Raw genomic sequence first — 19,809 nt, forward strand, 5'->3', positions numbered from 1 at the left:
TTAGTCATATTCCACGTTGCCAGGGAGATTCACTTCCCTGGGTGTCTGATCCCACGTAGGGGGGAGGGCAGTGATTTCACCTTTCAAGTTGGCTTAGCCAGAGAGAGAGGGCCACATCTGAGCAACAAAGAGGCATTCAGGAGGAGACTCTTAGGCACAAATACAGGGAGGCCTAGCCTCTCCTTTGCAGCAACCGTCTTCCCAAGGGTAAAACTTATGGTAGAGGGCTCAACCCATCAAACCACCAGTCCCCTATGTCTGTGGTCATGTTAGCAACCATGGAGGTGGGGTAGGCGAATACCCCTGCATTCTCCACAGGCTCCCCAAGGGGGCAATACATCGTTTTTTTTTTTTTTTTTTTCCTTGTTTGTCTTTTTTCTTTTTTTTTTTTTTTTTAACTTTCCCTTCTTTTTTCAAATCAACTGTATGAAAAAAAAAGTTAAAAAGAAAACAAACATACAATAAAAGAACATTTCAAAGAGACCATAGCAAGGGAGTAAGAAAAAGACAACTAACCTAAGATAACTGCTTAACTTCCAACATGTTCCTACTTTACCCCAAGAAAGTTACATAATATAGCAACATTTCAGTGAACTTGTTCCTACTACAATCCATCAGAAATTAACAGACCATAGTCATTTCTGGGCATCCCCAGAACGTTAAATAGCTTATCTGTTCTTCTTGGATTATTGTTCCCCCTTCCTTAATTGCTCTCTACTGCTAGTTCCCCTACATTCTACATTATAAACCATTTGTTTTACATTTTTCAAAGTTCACATTAGTGGTAGCATATAATATTTCTCTTTTTGTGCCTGGCTTATTTCGCTCAGCATTATGTCTTCAAGGTTCATCCATGTTGTCATATGTTTCACCAGATCGTTCCTTCTTACTGCCGCGCGTAGTATTCCATCGTGTGTATATACCACATTTTATTTATCCACTCATCTGTTGAAGGACATTTGGGTTGTTTCCATCTCTTGGCAATTGTGAATAATGCTGCTATGAACATTGGCGTGCAGATATCTGTTCGTGTCACTGCTTTCCGATCTTCCGGGTATATACCGAGAAGTGCAATCGCTGGATCGAATGGTAGCTCTATATCTAGTTTTCTAAGGAACTGCCAGACTGACTTCCAGAGTGGCTGAACCATTATACAGTCCCACCAACAATGAATAAGAGTTCCAATTTCTCCACATCCCCTCCAGCATTTGTAGTTTCCTGTTTGTTTAATGGCAGCCATTCTAACCGGTGTTAGATGGTATCTCATTGTGGTCTTAATTTGCATCTCTCTAATAGCTAGTGAAGCTGAACATTTTTTCATGTGTTTCTTGGCCATTTGTATTTCCTCTTCAGAGAACTGTCTTTTCATATCTTTTGCCCATTTTATAATTGGGCTGTCTGTACTATTGTCATTGAGTTGTAGGATTTCTTTGTATATGCAAGATATCAGTCTTTTGTCAGATACATGGTTTCCAAAAATTTTTTCCCATTGAGTTGGCTGCCTCTTTACCTTTTTGAGAAATTCCTTTGAGGTGCAGAAACTTCTAAGCTTGAGGAGTTCCCATTTATCTATTTTCTCTTTTGTTGCTTGTGCTTTGGGTGTAAAGTCTAGGAAGTGGCCTCCTAATACAAGGTCTTGAAGATGTTTTCCTACATTATCTTCTAGGAGTTTTATGGTACTTTCTTTTATATTGAGATCTTTGGTCCATTTTGAGTTAATTTTTGTGTAGGGGGTGAGGTAGGGGTCCTCTTTCATTCTTTTGGATATGGATATCCAACTCTCCCAGCCCCATTTGTTGAAAAGACCATTATGGCTCAGTTCGGTGACTTTGGGGGCCTTATCAAAGATCAGTCGGCCATAGATCTGAGGGTCTATCTCTGAATTCTCAATTCGATTCCATTGATCTATATGTCTATCTTTGTGCCAGTACCATGCTGTTTTGGCAACTGTGGCTTTATAATAAGCTTCAAAGTCAGGGAGTGTAAGTCCTCCCACTTCGTTTTTCTTTTTTAGAGTGTCTTTAGCAATTCGAGGCATCTTCCCTTTCCAAATAAATTTGATAACTAGCTTTTCCAAGTCTGCAAAGTAGGTTGTTGGAATTTTGATTGGGATTGCATTGAATCTGTAGATGAGTTTGGGTAGAATTGACATCTTAATGACATTTAGCCTTCCTATCCATGAACATGGAATATTTTTCCATCTTTTAAGGTCCCCTTCTATTTCTTTTAGTAGAGTTATGTAGTTTTCTTTGTATAGGTCTTTTACATCTTTGGTTAAGTTGATTCCTAGGTACTTGATTTTTTAGTTGCTATTGAAAATGGTATCTTTTTCTTGAGTGTCTCTTCAGTTTGTTCATTTCTAGCATATAGAAACATTACTGACTTATGTGCATTAATCTTGTATCCCGCTACTTTGCTAAATTTGTTTATTAGCTCTAGTAGGTGTATCGTTGATTTCTCAGGGTTTTCTAGATATAAGATCATATCATCTGCAAACAATGACAGTTTTACTTCTTCTTTTCCAATTTGGATGCCTTTTATTTCTTTGTCTTGCCGGATTGCCCTGGCTAGCACTTCCAGCACAATGTTGAATAACAGTGGTGACAGCGGGCATCCTTGTCTTGTTCCTGATCTTAGAGGGAAGGCTTTCAGTCTCTCACCATTGAGTACTATGCTGGCTGTGGGTTTTTCATATATGCTCTTTATCATGTTGAGGAAGTTTCCTTCAATTCCTACCTTTTGAAGTGTTTTTATCAAAAAGGGATGTTGGATTTTGTCAAATGCTTTTTCAGCATCTATTGAGATGATCAATTGATTTTTCCCTTTCGAGTTTTTAATGTGTTGTAATACATTGATTGTTTTTCTTATGTTGAACCATCCTTGCATGCCTGGAATGAACCCCACTTGGTCATGGTGTATGATTTTTTTAATGTGTCTTTGGATTCGATTTGCAAGTATTTTGTTGAGGATTTTTGCATCTATATTCATTAGGGAGATTGGCCGGTAGTTTTCCTTTTTGTAGCATCTTTGCCTGGTTTTGGTATTAGATTGATGTTAGCTTCATAAAATGAGTTAGGTAGTGTTCCATTTTTTTCAATGTTTTGAAAGAGTTTGAGTAAGATTGGTGTCAGTTCTTTCTGGAAAGTTTGGTAGAATTCCCCTGTGAAGCCATCTGGCCCTGGGCATTTATTTGTGGGAAGATTTTTGATGACTGATTGGATCTCTTTGCTTGTGATGGGTTGGTTGAGGTCTTCTATTTCTTCTCTGGTCAGTCTAGGTTGTTCATATGTTTCCAGGAAATTGTCCATTTCTTCTACATTATCCAGTTTGTTGCCATACAGTTGTTCATAATATCCTCTTATAATTTTTTTAATTTCTTCAGGATCTGCAGTTATGTCACCTTTTTCATTCATTATTTTGTTTATATGGGTCTTCTCTCTTTTTGATTTTGTCAGTCTAGCTAGGGGCTTGTCAATCTTGTTGATCTTCTCAAAGAACCAACTTTTGGTGATATTTATCCTTTCTATTGTTTTTTTGTTCTCTATGTCATTTATTTCTGCTTTAATCCTTGTTATTTCTTTTCTTCTACTTGGTTTAGGATTGGTTTGCTGTTCATTTTCTAGCTTCTTCAGTTGATCCATTAGTTCTTTGATTTTGGCTCTTTCTTCCTTTTTAATATATGCGTTTAGTGCTATAAATTTCCCCCTTAGCACTGCTTTTGCTGCATCCCATAGGTTTTGGTATGTTGTGTTCTCATTTTCATTCGTCTCTATATATTTAGCAATTTCTCTTGCTATTTCTTCTTTAACCCACTGATTGTTTAGGAGTGTGTTGTTTAACCTCCAGGTATTTGTGAATTTTCTAAGTCTCTGATGGTTATTGACTTCTAATTGTATTCCATTGTGGTCAGAGAATGTGCTTTGAATAATTTCAATCTTTTTAAATTTATTGAGGCTTGTTTTATGTCCCAGCATATGATCTATTCTGGAGAAAGTTCCGTGAGCACTAGAAAAGTATGTGTATCCTGGTGATTTGGGATGTAATGTCCTGTAGATGTCTGTTAAATCTAATTCATTTATCAGATTGTTTAGGTTTTCAATTTCCTTATTGGTCTTCTGTCTGGTTGATCTATCTATAGGAGAGAGTGATGTGTTGAAGTCTCCCACAATTATTGTGGAAACATCAATTGCTTCCTTTAGTTTTGCCAATGTTTCTCTCATGTATTTTGTGGCACCTTGATTGGGTGCATAGACATTTACGATTGTTATTTCTTCTTGCTGAATTGCCCCTTTTATTAGTATGTAGTGGCCTTCTTTGTCTCTCAAAACATCCCTGCATTTGAAGTCTATTTTATCTGAGATTAATATTGCTACACCTGCTTTCTTTTGGCTGTAGCTTGCATGAAATATTTTTTTCCATCCTTTCACTTTCAGTTTCTTTGTGTCCCTGTGTCTAAGATGAGTCTCTTGTATGCAACATATTGATGGTTCATTTTTTTTGATCCATTCTGCGAATCTATATCTTTTAATTGGGGAGTTTAATCCATTTACATTCAACGTTAAAACCGTGAAGGCATTTCTTGAATCGGCCATCTTATCCTTTGGATTATGTTTGCCATATTTTTCCCTCTCTCTATTAATATCCTTTATTGTACCCATACCGAATCTCTTTAGTACTGAACCTTTCTCCAAGTCTCTCTGTCCTGTCTTTGTTTCTCTGTCTGTAGGGCTCCCTTTAGTATCTCCAGTAGGGCAGGTCTCTTGTTAGCAAATTCTCTCAGCATTTCTTTGTCTGTGAAAAATTTAAGCTCTCCCTCAAATTTGAAGGAGAGCTTTGCTGGATAAAGTATTCTTGGCTGGAAATTCCTCTCACTCAGAATTTTAAATATATCGTGCCACTGCCTTCTCGCCTCCATGGTGGCTGCTGAGTAGTCACTACTTAGTCTTATGCTGTTTCCTTTGTATGTGGTGAATTGCTTTTCTCTTGCTGCTTTCAGAACTTGCTCCTTCTCTTCTATGTTTGACAGTGTGATCAGTATATGTCTCGGAGTGGGTTTTTTTGGATTTATTCTATTTGGAGTTCGCTGAGCATTTATGATTTGTGTATTTATGTTGTTTAGAAGATTTGGGAAGTTTTCCCCAACAATTTCTTTGAATACTCTTCCTAGACCTTTACCCTTTTCTTCCCCTTCTGGGACACCAATGAGTCTTATATTCGGACGTTTCATATTATCTATCATATCCCTGAGGTCCATTTCGAGTTTTTCAATTTTTTTCCCCATTCTTTCTTTTATGCTTTCATTTTCCATTCTGTCATCTTCCAGGTCACTGATTCGTTGTTCAACTTCCTCTAGTCTTGTACTATGAGTGTCCAGAATCTTTTTAATTTGGTCAACAGTTTCTTTAATTTCCATAAGATCATCCATTTTTTTATTTAGTCTTGCAATGTCTTCTTTATGCTCTTCTAGGGTCTTCTTGATTTCCTTCATATCCCGTACTAGGGTCTCATTGTTCATCTTTAGTTCTTTGAGTAGCTGCTCTAGGTGTGTCTCTTCTGGTCTTTTGATTTGGGTGCTTGGGCTTGGGTTATCCATATCGTCTGGTTTTTTCATATGCTTTATAATTTTCTGTTGTTTTTGGCCTCGTGGCATTTGCTGACCTTGATAGGGTTCTTTTAGGGTTTGTAGACCAGTTGAAGTCCTTATCTCTAATTTATCAGATCTACAGCTTCGTGGAGTACACTTTCTCTAACTAACCAGCAGGTGGCGTCCACGAGCCACCTGTTCTCCACAAGCCAGATCTCCCCTGCTTAGCCTTTTTGGTGAGTGGGGGAGTGAGTCTTGTGGGGCCCAATTGGTGTCCCAAGCTTGCGTGTGTAGTTGGTGTTGCCTGCCCTGTATGTGGGGCGTGTTTCTGGGCAGTCGGGGAGGGGGGGTGGCCCTAACAATCAAATCTCCCTGATGATCCTAGAGTTTTAAAGCTACTGCAATAGTCTAATCCTTCAGTTCAGTCCTGCCACAGTTTGTCTCTGCCACTGACCCACAAGTCTTTGGTATTGGCGTATGGCTCCTGAGACTTGCAAGTGGGCCCCTCTTCCAGGCTGTGCACCCCGGGTCCTCTGTTGAGGGATGACTGTGCTATGTCACAGGTGAGTGCCGTCCCCCCAGGGCAGTTCTGGGCTGCTGGGCTGTGTTGGGAGGCTCCCAGTCTGCTCAAATGATGGCTGAATGGGGCTCTGTTAATTCACACTGCTCCCCCTTCCCAGCTCTGGGACATTCAGCTGAGGTTGCAGGGAAGGCTAATGTCCACGCCCAGTTTTGTGGTGTGTGCCTGTTATTTGAAGCACTTCCGTCACACTGGGTTGTCTGGGGCAGCTCTGGGCTATGGGGCTGGCGATGGGCAGGAGTGTTTCCTGTCCACCAGGATGGTGGCTGTGAGCGGACACCCCCCTTTTCTTGGGAAGTTGTGTTGTTTAGTGAATTTTCTCAGCCACTGGATTATTGCCTTTTGTCTCAGAGCTCTCTTAGTTCTGCTCTTGACTTGACGTGCCCAAATTTCAATTCTTTGAAGCTTTCTGTATTGAGCTTCTTAGAGTAATTGTTTTAGAAAAAGCAAAAAGGATTTAAAAAAAAAAAAAAAAAAAAAAAAAAAAAAAAAACGGCCCTCCTCAGAGATCTAATGGGTTATTGAAATGCTAATAGACAAAGCAACCAGGGCCATTAAGGAAAGGTGCACAGGGCAGAGAGATCAGCCTTGCTTCGGGATTTGCATATGCGCCTCAAGGCCTGATCTCCGCCCTTCCCCTTTCTGTGTTCACCAGAACTCCAAAAATCCTCTGCTTTTATTTTGGAGTTTTCGTGTTGTTTTTTTCTATGCCTGTCTCCTCTCTGCTGGGCTGGCTGCTCTCAGAGTCTCTGGTGTCTGGCCTCAGTCTATCTATGGTTGGAGTTTGAATCAGTAGAATGAGTTTCCGGTAAGAGCAGCCACTGCAATTCTCCCTTCTCCTTCCTGGAGCTGACAGCCCCTCCTCCCCCGGGACTGAGCCTTGCAGGGAGGGGCGCGGGTCCCCTGGCCGCAAAAACTTACAGATTTCGCTGATCTCAGCAGTTCCACGTTTTCATGAGTGTTGTATGAAGTATGCCCAAAGACAGATTGCTCTGTGGTGTCCAGTCCACGCAGTTCCTGGCTTTTTACCTACTTTCCTGGAGGAGTAACTAAAACATACAGCTCACCAGTCTGCCATCTTGCCCCGCCCCCCGGTACTTTCTTTTATATTGAGATCTTTCATCCATTTTGAGTTAATTTTTGTGTAGGGTGTGAGGTAGGGGTCCTCTTTCATTCTTTTGGATATGGATATCCAACTCTCCCAGCCCCATTTGTTGAATAGACCATTATGACTCAGTTCAGTGACTTTGGGGGCCTTATCAAAGATCAGTCGGCCATAGATCTGAGGGTCTATCTCTGAATTCTCAATTCTATTCCATTGATCTATATGTCTATCTTTGTGCCAGTACCATGCTGTTTTGGCAACTGTGGCTTTATAATAAGCTTCAAAGTCAGGGAGTGTAAGTTCTCCCACTTCGTTTTTCTTTTTTAGAGTGTCTTTAGCAATTCGAGGCATCTTCCCTTTCCAAATAAATTTGATAACTACCTTTTCCAAATCTGCAAAGTAGGTTGTTGGAATTTTGATTGGGATTGCATTGAATCTGTAGATGAGTTTGGGTAGAATTGACATCTTAATGACATTTAGTCTTCCTATCCATGAACATGGAATATTTTTCCATCTTTTAAGGTCCCCTTCTATTTCTTTTAGTAGAGTTACATAGTTTTCTTTGTATAGGTCTTTTACATCTTTGGTTAAGTTTATTCCTAGGTACTTGATTTTTTTAGTTGCTATTGAAAATGGTATCTTTTTCTTGAGTGTCTCTTCAGTTTGTTCATTTCTAGCATATAGAAACATTACTGACTTATGCGCATTAATCTTGTATCCCGCTACTTTGCTAAATTTGTTTATTAGCTCTAGTAGCTGTATCGTCAATTTCTCAGGGTTTTCCAGATATAAGATCATATCATCTGCAAACAATGACAGTTTTACTTCTTCTTTTCCAATTTGGATGCCTTTTATTTCTTTGTCTTGCTGGATTGCCCTGGCTAGCACTTCCAGCACAATGTTGAATAACAGTGGTGACAGCGGGCATCCTTGTCTTGTTCCTGATCTTAGAGGGAAGGCTTTCAGTCTCTCACCATTGAGTACTATGCTGGCTGTGGGTTTTTCATATATGCTCTTTATCATATTGAGGAAGTTTCCTTCAATTCCTACCTTTTGAAGTGTTTTTATCAAAAACGGATGTTGGATTTTGTCAAATGCTTTTTCAGCATCTATTGAGATGATCAATTGATTTTTCCCTTTTGACTTGTTAATGTGTTGTAATACATTGATTGATTTTCTTATGTTGAACCATCCTTGCATGCCTGGAATAAACCCCACTTGGTCATGGTGTATGATTTTTTAATGTGTCTTTGGATTCGATTTGCAAGTATTTTGTTGAGGATTTTTGCATCTATATTCATTAGGGAGATTGGCCGGTAGTTTTCCTTTTTTTGTAACGTCTTTGCCTGGTTTTGGTATTAGATTGATGTTAGCTTCATAAAATGAGTTAGGTAGTGTTCCATTTTCTTCAATGTTTTGAAAGAGTTTGAGTAAGATTGGTGTCAGTTCTTTCTGGAAAGTTTGGTAGAATTCCCCTGTGAAGCCATCTGGCCCTGGGCATTTATTTGTGGGAAGATTTTTGATGACTGATTGGATCTCTTTGCTTGTGATGGGTTGATTGAGGTCTTCTATTTCTTCTCTGGTCAGTCTAGGTTGTTCATATGTTTCCAGGAAATTGTCCATTTCCTCTACATTATCCAGTTTGTTGCCATACAGTTGTTCATAGTATCCTCTTACAATTTTTTTTTTTTTAATTTCTTCAGGATCTGCAGTTGTGTCACCTTTTTCATTCATTATTTTGTTTATATGGGTCTTCTCTCTTTTTGATTTTGTCAGTCTAGCTAGGGGCTTGTCAATCTTGTTGATCTTCTCAAAGAACCAACTTTTGGTGATATTTCTCCTCTCTATTGTTTTTTTGTTCTCTATGTCATTTATTTCTGCTTTAATCCTTGTTATTTCTTTTCTTCTACTTGGTTTAGGATTGGTTTGCTGTTCATTTTCTAGCTTCTTCAGTTGATCCATTATTTCTTTGATTTCGGCTCTTTCTTCCTTTTTAATATATGCGTTTAGTGCCATAAATTTCCCCCTCAGCACTGCTTTTGCTACATCCCATAGGTTTTGGTATGTTGTGTTCTCATTTTCATTCGTCTCTATATATTTAGCAATTTCTCTTGCTATTTCTTCTTTAACCCACTGATTGTTTAGGAGTGTGTTGTTTAACCTCCAGGTATTTGTGAATTTTCTAAGTCTCTGATGGTTATTGACTTCTAATTGTATTCCATTGTGGTCAGAGAATGTGCTTTGAATAATTTCAATCTTTTTAATTTTACTGAGGCTTGTTTTATGTCCCAGCATATGATCTATTCTGGAGAAAGTTCCATGAGCACTAGAAAAGTATGTGTATCCTGGTGATTTGGGATGTAATGTCCTGTATATGTCTGTTAAATCTAATTCATTTATCAGATTGTTTAAGTTTTCAATTTCTTTATTGGTCCTCTGTCTGGTTGAGCTATCTATAGGAGAGAGTGATGTGTTGAAGTCTCCCACAATTATTGTGGAAACATCAATTGCTTCCTTTAGTTTTGCCAGTGTTTCTCTCGTGTATTTTGTGTCACCTTGATTGGGTGCATAGACATTTACGATTGTTATTTCTTCTTGTTGAATTGCCCTCTTTTATTAGTATGTAGTGGCCTTCTTTGTCTCTCAAAGCATCCCTGCATTTAAAGTCTATTTTATCTGAGATTAATATTGCTACACCTGCTTTCTTTTGGCTGTAGCTTGCATGAAATATTTTTTTCCATCCTTTCACTTTCAGTTTCTTTGTGTCCCTGTGTCTAAGATGAGTCTCTTGTATGCAACATATTGATGGTTCATTTTTTTTGACCCATTCTGCGAATCTATATCTTTAATTGGGGAGTTTAATCCATTTACTTTCAATGTTATAACCGTGAAGGCATTTCTTGAATCAGCCATCTTATCCTTTGGTTTATGTTTGTCATATATATTTTTCCCCTCTGTCTATTAATATCCTTTATTGTACCCATACCGAATCTATTTAGCACTGAACCTTTCTCCAGGTCTCTCTGTCCTTTCTTTGTTTCTCTGTCTGTAGGACTCCCTTTAGTATCTCCAGTAGGGCAGGTCTCTTGTTAGCAAATTCTCTCAGCATTTGTTTGTCTGTGAAAAATTTAAGCTCTCCCTCAAATTTGAAGGAGAGCTTTGCTGGATAAAGTATTCTTGGTTGGAAATTTTTCTCACTCAGAATTTTAAATATATCGTGCCACTGCCTTCTCGCCTCCATGGTGGCTGCTGAGTAGTCACTCCTTAGTCTTATGCTGTTTCCTTTGTATGTGGTGAATTGCTTTTCTCTTGCTGCTTTCAGAACTTGCTCCTTCTCTTCCGTGTTTGACAGTGTGATCAGAATATGTCTCGGAGTGGGTTTATTTGGATTTATTCTGTTTGGAGTTCGCTGAGCATTTATGATTTGTGTATTATGTTGTTTAGAAGATTTGGAAGTTTCCCCAACAATTTCTTTGAATACTCTTCCTAGACCTTTACCCTTTTCTTCCCCTTCTGGAACACCAATGAGTCTTATATTAGGACGTTTTATATTATCTATCATATCCCTGAGGTCCGTTTTGATTTTTTCAATTTTTTTCCCCATTCTTTCTTTTATGCTTTCATTTTCCATTCTGTCATCTTCGAGGTCACTGATTCGTTGTTCAACTTCCTCTAGTCTTGTACTATGAGTGTCCAGAATCTTTTTAATTTGGTCAACAGTTTCTTTAATTTCCATAAGATCATCTGTTTTTTTATTTAGTCTTGCAATGTCTTCTTTATGCTCTTCTAGGGTCTTCTTGATATCCTTTGTATTCTGTACTATGGTCTCATTGTTCATCTTTAGTTCTTTGAGTAGCTGCTCTAGGTGCTGTGTCTCTTCTGGTCTTTTGATTTGGGTGCTTGGGCTTGGGTTATCCATATCGTCTGTTTTTTTCATATGCTTTATAATTTTCTGTTGTTTTGGCCTCTTGGCATTTGCTGAACTTGATAGGGTTCTTTTAGGATGTGTAGACCAATTGAAGTCCTTATCTCTAATTTATCAGATCTACAGCCTGGTGGAGTACACTTTCTCTAACTAACCAGCAGGTGGCGTCCATGAGCCACCTGTTCTCCACAGGCCAGTTCTCCCCTGCTTTGCCTTTTTGATGAGTGGGGCAGTGAGTCTTGTGGGGTCCAATTGGTGTACCAAGCTTGCGTGTGTAGTTGGTGTTGCCTGCCCTGTATATGGGGCATGTTTCTGGGCAGTCAGGGAGTGGGGGTGGCTCTAACAATCAAATCTGCCTGATGATCCTGGAGTTTTAAAGCTGCTGCAATAGTCTAATCCTTCAGTTCAGTCCTGCCACAGTTTGTCTCTGCCACTGACCCACAAGTCCTTGGTATTGGGGTATGGCTCCTGAGACTTGCAAGTGGGTCCCTCTTCCAGGCTGTGCACCCCCTGGTCCTCTATTGAGGGATGACTGTGCTATGTCACAGGTGAGTGCCGTCCCCTCAGGACGGTTCTGGGCTACTGGGCTGTGTAGGGAGGCTCCCAGTCTGCTGAAATGATGGCTGAATGGGGCTTTGTTAATTCACACTGCTCTACCTTCCCAACTCTGGGACAGTCAGACTGAGGTTGCAGGGAAGGCTAATGTCCACCCCAGTTTTGTGTAGTGTGCCTGTTATTTGAAGCACTTTCCGTCACACTGGGTTGTGTGGGGCAGCTCTGGGCTATGGGGCTGGCGATGGGCAGGAGTGTTTCCTGTCCACCAGGATGATGGCTGTGAGCAGACACCCCCCTTTCCTTGGGAAGTTGTGGTGTTTAGTGAAATTTCTCAGCCACTGGATTATTGCCTTTTGTCTCAGAGCTCTCTTAGTTCTGCTCTTGTCTTGACCTGCCAAATTGCAAGTCTTTGAAGCTTTCTGTATTGGGCTTCTTAGGGTAATTGTTTTAGAAAAAGAAAAAAGGATTAAAAAAAAAAAAAAAAAGGGCCCTCCTCACAGATCTAATGGTTATTGAAATGCTAAGAGACAAAGCAATTAGGGCCATTAAGGAAAGGTCCCACAGGGCAGAGAGATCAGCTTTTCTTCGGGATTTGCATATGAGCCTCAGGGCCTGAGCTCTGCCCTTCCCCTTTCTATGTTCACCAGAACTCCAAAAATCCTCCGCTTTTATTTTGGAGTTTTTTGTGTTGTTTTTTTCTATGCCTGTCTCCTCTCTGCTGGGCTGGCTGCTCTCAGATTCTCTGGTGTCTGGTCTCAGTCTATCTATGGTTGGAGTTTGGATCAGTAGAATGAGTTTCCGATAAGGGCTGCCACTGCACTTCTCCCTTCTCCTTCCCGGAGCTGACAGCCCCTCCTCCCCGGGACTGAGCCTGGCAGGGAGGGGCGCGGGTCCCCTGGCCGCAAAAACTTACAGATTTCGCTGATCTCAGCAGTTCGACGTTTTCATGAGTGTTGTATGAAGTATGCCCAGTCAGATTGCTCTGTGGTGTCCAGTCCACGCAGTTCCTGGCTTTCTACCTACTTTCCTGGAGGAGTAACTAAAACATACAGCTCACCAGTCTGCCATCTTGCCCCACCCTGGCTTTTATCTTCTTATAACTTTTGACAGCACAGGAAGCATATCAAGCAGCCTGACATTACTTGAGATTCCAATGTTAGATATCATTGAAATGAATTTACCACAGCATAAAATTTCACATATAAGCACTGTTTTGCCTTGTGGTTTTAGGTTGAATTCATTAGGAAACATTATCAAGTCTGCAGCAAAAGCTAATTTCCCGTGCCGTTCTATAATATTAGTTGAGAGGGGTTCTTCTCATTCAGAAAACATTTCAGCTCAGCCTTGAGCACAGAAAATCAGAATAAAACTTTACTATTGCTAAGCCATTGATCAGCTGTGTGTTAGGGCAAGTCAGGATATTCAGCTTCTATATCTGACCAAAAATTCACAGAACTGTTGATGGTTAAGTCCACAATAGTGAATGAAGTTTCACCATTGACAGTTCTGGTACAATAACAATAGATTCACATATTTTCTGCAAAGTACCTGCTGATAAATAATACAATGGAATAAACATAGACGTTAAACACCTTATTTGTCCACTAGCTTTGTTAATTTGTTCTAAATTATAAAAGACATAGGTATTCGTCATACAAATTTTGAAAACAGCAAAACAAATGAGACTATATACAGAACCAGTTGGAGAGTTTTAGGTACATTTCTTTCCTAGTATCTGTGTATATTGATAAAAGTTTTTAGGTAGCTCTTTAGTTAACAGGAACATTTTCCTATCTTTAAATATGAATTTATAGAAATCCCTCTTTTGGACCACAGTTTGTTTTTTTTTAATATCTACCTCCTTTTGTTCCTTTTTAAACATTAGGTTTATTTTTGTTTTTTTTTTTTCCGCCTGCTCTACGTATATTTTCACTACCATTTTAGTTGTAACACATCTTAGCAGATTCTACTTCAGTTTGTACTGAATTATGTTTTCTTAATTTCTTTGGAAATATTCTCACCTGCAGTTGTTTTGTATAGACTATTTATGGAGGCAAATTCTTGTCACTTTAAACTCCTTGAATAAACAAGAATTGAATAGTAGTAATAATATTTGCATCAAGAGCCAAGGAAAACCATTCAAATCATTTGCCCTTTTTTTCAGTTGATAATTGACTGCTTCCAGTATCCTCAACTTTTTGAGCAACTGTACTCACCAAAAGGCTAATAATCTTAAACAAGTTTATTTTCTCTGGGTACATTTCTTTAGCTCTTCAATCAAACATGATACAACTCACATTAATAAATGTCTTTCCTTGCTTAGCTAACAAATTAGCCACTTGGAAACTTACTTGGTGAAGCCAACTTTTCATTTCTTTATTTTTGCGATATTTCATTTTAAATTTTTCAGATCATAGCTTTCCTGTGAGTTGGGGACATTGTGATGAGTGTTTAATCTAATAATGTCAGCATTTATTTTATTACTTTGGCACGTACAGTGTTGTTGCATAATAAACACAATACTTGGCCATCTAATCTGATAAAATAACCTACACTCCACTGTGCCTTTAAACGTGACATTCATGGTCTACTTCTTTTGACATAATGAGTATGTAGTGGCAATAAAAAATGTTATAGTATGGTGATACGTGTGGTACTTGAAAAGCTGTCAAGTTATAACTGCATCACTATGATTTACAGTGTGCAGAACAGCACAAAGCAATGAGAATGCCATATATGGTCTTTGTCACAACTAAACTCTGCTGTTGTAATGTGAAAGCAGCCATAAGCAATACATAAATGAACATGTGTGGCTGTGTTCCACAAAGTGTTGTGCACAGTGAAATTGAATTCCATATAATTCTCACATCTCAGTATTGTTTTGTTTTTTAAAACTTTTTAAAACCCTTTAAAAGTGTAAAAATTATGGTTAGTTCACAAGCAGTATAAAAAGAGGTGGTGGGACTGGATTTGGCCTGTAGTCCATAGTTTGCTGACTCTGACCTAGTCTTTTCCTAGTATAACAGTGCTTTTTCACGAGTTTTTCTGTTGTGAAATTTCATTCATTTGAGGTTGTAAAATCCACATCTTGAGCCACATTCTGGACTTTCACATAGTTTGAAATTGCTATGTAGAATACATGCTACGTATTCTGTTTCAAGATTGGTTTCCTTTTCCTTTTAGATAATCTTCCACTTGTTCATCAAGATGGAAAGCTCCGATTCCAACGATAAAGGAAGTGGTGATCAGTCTGCCGCACAGCGCAGAAGTCAGATGGACCGATTGGATCGGGAAGAAGCTTTCTATCAATTTGTAAACAACCCTGAGTGAAGAAGATTATAGGCTTATGAGGGGATAACAATTTGCTAGGCACTCCAGGTATGCTACGTGCAATTTAAGGGTTTATACTTGTAGTTTACTGATTTTATAAAAATCTGTTTCTTTAGCCATTAAATATGATTTTAATACAAGGGATATAAAATGACATTTAATGCTGTACTTATTACCTGATTCTATTTGTTCACATTTGAATTTTTCTATATCAGAGATTTTTAAGTTGTGATTATATTATGAATTTGCAGTGAATTGAATTGAAAAGCATGGAGCTGAACAATCTTTTTTGTTTTATTTAACATACTATACATGGATCCAAGTATGAAATGTTAATGAGAACTTCAGTTCTTAGGACAGAAATATTCTATTTTGTGTCATCCCTGATTCCCTGAATATGTCCCAGTGGTAATCCTCCAGGGCTAACCTAAGTGAAATTGTCAGTTGGAACTTTGTGGTTGGTTGTTCTCTTTTACTCTAAGTCCCATTTGATCCTAGTTAAAACTCACCCTCTCCTCTTCTCATTTATATTTAATTCTACTATCCCTTGGGTGACTGCTTAAATTTTAAAAGGGAAGGTTTTAGAATGACTTATGAGAGGGTATGTGTTTTGAGCCAATAGTACCAGACTTGAATTGGAATGTGTAAGTTTGAGTTCTGGCCCTATTGCTTATTCACCTGTGGCTTCTGGCAAGTCAGTCTATCACTCAGTCTTAGTTTCCTCATTTTAAAATGCAGATAACAATATTTGCTACCTCCCAGAGTTGCAATTTTAAAAAAATTAGATATTGTATGCCAAAGCACTTTGTAAACTGGAAAGAAAACTTATATAAATACAAGTTGTAATATTATGCTCCCAAAGAAGGGGATTTTATCCAAGTTGCTACTTCTTAGTTTTCATTTCAGAGGGTTAAAAGTCACTGGTTTTCATTTGTAATTTGGGCAAACATTTTTAAAACTGTTTTCAGGTGAAAGTACTGAGGAAGAGTTGCTGAGAAGACTACAACAAATTAAAGAGGGCCCACCACCACAAAACTCAGATGAAAATAGAGGTATATTTTGCTTTGGGGGGTGGGGGATCGAATGGATAAGGAGTTTCATAATAGTAAAAGTCAACCAAAGATTATCCAGAACTAGCTCAAATTTAATTTGGGCCTAAGTAACTGCTCATAAAAAGATGTTTGATGAAAATGTCACATGTTTTTTTCTGCTTCACCTTGGGTTTTTTTGTATTAATTGGGACACAGTGAGAAATAACCTATTTAATGTGATTTTTTTTCTTGGTTTTCCACTGCCATTGAAATTTCCACATACTTTCTGAATTATTCCTTCTACATAACATGTGACTTTCTTACCAGCAAAAAGAAATGCTCCCAAATCTCTAACCCAGTGGTTCTCAACAGGGTATAATTTGTATCCTCCAGGGAACATTTGTAATATCTGGAGACATTTTTGATTGACACACCTGGGAGAGGGGTGGCTACTGGCATCTAGTGGGTAGAGGCCAGAGATGGTGTGAATCCCACCGCCCCCACACAACAAAGAATTATGTGGATCAAAATGTCAAGAGCACTGCTATTGAGAAACCCTACTCTAACCTCAAGTCTGGTGTTTCCCTCACAGTGTTTCAGTAGGGAATTTGACTATCTAACCTAAGAGGCTATGAGAACATTTGGCTCTTGAATATGCCATTATATGTACTATGCTAGTATCAGACTCTTCATTTGGTCTGATCTTCAATATCATATTGATTTAAAATCTTGGTAATATTAACAAATACTTTTAAGCCTGTAAAGCTTGTTTATGTTTTTTGCAACGGCTACAGCAGTCTGGCATTTTTAAAACAACCTTAGGTATTATCAAAGGCACTTAAATCAAGAGTCTGGAATAGAAAGTAATGTTGTAGACTAATGAAAATTTGACAAGATGTAATTGAACTAAACATTAGCCCTGGTGTTTTACTTGGTGATTACTTTGATTGCATTAATGTTTTGACAGTGGATAGAAAAAAATTTTGTCTTCTGAAAGTCCCACAGTGGTATGCTAGTGTTCTGCATATGAAATACTGAAAGTAGACTTCCTCCAGATTCCCTTTTAAAAAAAATAATTCTCTAAATGTCTGTAGGATTTGCCTGCTCTTTTTCAAATGCAGTTGAAACATTACTGCCTTTACTTGCAAATCTATGTACAGTGTAGTTTACAAAAATCTGTAAATGCAAAATCTGTTCATAATTTTTAAGTTCTTTTTTTCATACAAAGTTTTTAGAGCACTATTATGATTGTCCTAATTTTGGGTAGTTCCTTTTTCTTCCTCTCCCCTTTTTAAACAGGTGGAGACTCTTCAGATGATGTCTCTAATGGTGACTCTATAATAGACTGGCTTAACCTCTGGCAGACAAACAGGAAATACGACAAGAAGTGGGCAAAGGGGAAACCAATCTGGAGAGCAGTGAGCCGGACTAATCCAAACAGTGGTGATTTCAGATTCAGTTTAGAAATAAATGTTAACCGTAACAATGGGAGCCAAAATCCAGAGAATGAAACTGAGTCCATCTATAAGACGCTCTGGTGGAGAAAATATGGAAAACAGCAGCCAAAGGCAAGTGGAAAATCCACGATCTGAATCAACATCTACAAGGCCATCTAGATCAGAACGAATTCAACTGAAGCATTAACAGGAGAGGTCCCACCTACCAGAGGTCAGAGGAAGGGCAAGAAGCAGGAGCCCGACACCATCGGAGAACGAGAGCAAGAGCTTGAAAGAAGTAGGTCACCTCTGCATCCAATGAGTGAAATTCCACGACGTCTCATCATAGTATCTCATCTCAGACTTTGAGCATCCTTTGGTAAATGAAACTGAGGGAAGTTCTAGAACCCGGCACCATGTGACATTGAGACAACAAATAACTGGACCTGAGCTGCTAAGTAGGGGTCTTTTTGCAGCATCTGGAACAAGAAATGCCTCTCAGGAGCAGGTTCTTCAGACACAACTGGCAGTGGTGAATCCACAGGGTCAGGACAGAGACCTCCAACCATAGTCCTTGATCTTCAAGTAAGAAGAGTTCGTCCTGGAGAATATCGGCAGAGAGATAGCATAGCTAGCAGAACTCGGTCAAGGTCTCAGACACCAAACAACACTGTCACTTATGAAAGTGAACGAGGAGGTTTTAGGCGTACATTTTCACGTTCTGAGCGGGCGGTGTGAGAACCTATGTCAGTACCATCAGAATTCCCATTCGTAGAATCTTAAATACTGGTTTAAGTGAGACTACATCTGTTGCAATTCAGACTATGTTAAGGCAGATAATGACGGGTTTTGGTGAGTTAAGCTATTTTATGTATGTGATAGTGATTCAGAGCCTAGTGGCTCAGTCCCAAGTCGAAATATGGAAAGCAGAGTCACGGAATGGAAGAGGGGCTTCTGGTGGTAGTAGCAGCTCTGGTTCCAGTTCCAGTTCCAGTTCTAGTTCCAGTTCCAGTCCTAGTTCCAGTTCCAGTGGTGAATTTCGAAAAGTGTCAAGAAACTAGCTCAGAGTGTTGAAGGCAGTAATGAAGGAAGCTCATCATCAGGTGCCAGGCGAGGGTCGACATAGGGCCCCAGTAACATTTGATGAAAGTGGCTCTTTGCCCTTCCTTGGTCTGGCTCAGTTTTTCCTCTTAAATGAGGATGATGATGACCAACCTAGAGGACTCACCAAAGAACAGATTGACAACTTGGCAATGAGAAGTTTTGGTGAAAATGATGCATTAAAAACCTGTAGTGTTTGCATTACAGAATATACAGAAGGCAACAAACTTCGTAAACTACCTTGTTCCCATGAGTACCATGTCCATGCATCGATCGCTGGTTATCTGAAAATTCTACCTGTCCTGTTTGTCGCAGAGCAGTCTTAACTTCTGGTAACAGAGAAAGTGTTGTGTAATAAAGATCTGAACTCTCATCTCTATATCTGGTGTAGTGATGGGCAAACAGGAATCACTTGCTTTATGTCCACTTTTTGAGTGGTGCTTAAATGTAAAGTAACAGCCTGAATTGAGTCATTGCTTTTTGAACGAACTGTCCTTTCTCCAATTTCTGTTCCAGAATAAAAGGAAATATTGGAAAAAGCAACGTTTTAGGACCTAAAAATCTGACTTCAGTACCAATTGAGTCAATAGCACCTCTTTATACTGATAATTTATCATCCACACTTGTCAGTTTCTCCTTGTTACCTTAAAAGATCTGCCTTAGCAATGGCTCCTATCTATTTCATGTTGATCTTTAAAGTTTCCCATGCCATAGAGAGGGGCAAAGAAAATTCCCAGTTTAGACTAAGTTACAGTACATGTTTCATAAGTGATTGCTTAAAGCTATACCATTCCCAGTTATTAGTTGATACAAATTCAGCTACATTCTAAATACCATTTATTCACCTTTCAGACTGGGATATGGACATGTCAGTGTAAATAACACTAAGGTTAGAATCTTCTAAGTGTATAACTGTTTCCTAAGCCCATCACTGTGGCACACTGTAGAGTGAGCTTATAGTTTAACTGAAATATTTATCTTGTGGAAATATTAAAAAGCCTTTGCTTGTGTAAGTGAGAAAATCACATTCATTTGTTTAAAAATGTAAAGCTATTTTATAGAGGCTCAGTACTTTTTTCAATGCACTGTTGTATTAATGCATTAAAAATTGTAAAATCCATGCTTAGAAATGAGAAAACTGCTTTTTGTGAGCCAACCTGGT

At 38.8% G+C, this 19,809-nt stretch overlaps 2 pseudogenes; one reads left to right on the forward strand and one right to left on the reverse strand.

Annotated features, from left to right (window-relative positions):
- LOC119524071 overlaps positions 1 to 14,333 on the reverse strand; it is a 40,350-nt pseudogene extending 26,017 nt beyond the window's left edge.
- Positions 14,334 to 14,938: 605 nt separating this feature from the next.
- On the forward strand, positions 14,939 to 19,002 carry LOC119524236 (annotated as a pseudogene).
- Positions 19,003 to 19,809: the final 807 nt, after the last annotated feature.

Source organism: Choloepus didactylus, chromosome Y, assembly GCF_015220235.1.
Source record: "Choloepus didactylus isolate mChoDid1 chromosome Y, mChoDid1.pri, whole genome shotgun sequence".
In the NCBI taxonomy this organism is placed as follows: domain Eukaryota; kingdom Metazoa; phylum Chordata; class Mammalia; order Pilosa; family Megalonychidae; genus Choloepus; species Choloepus didactylus.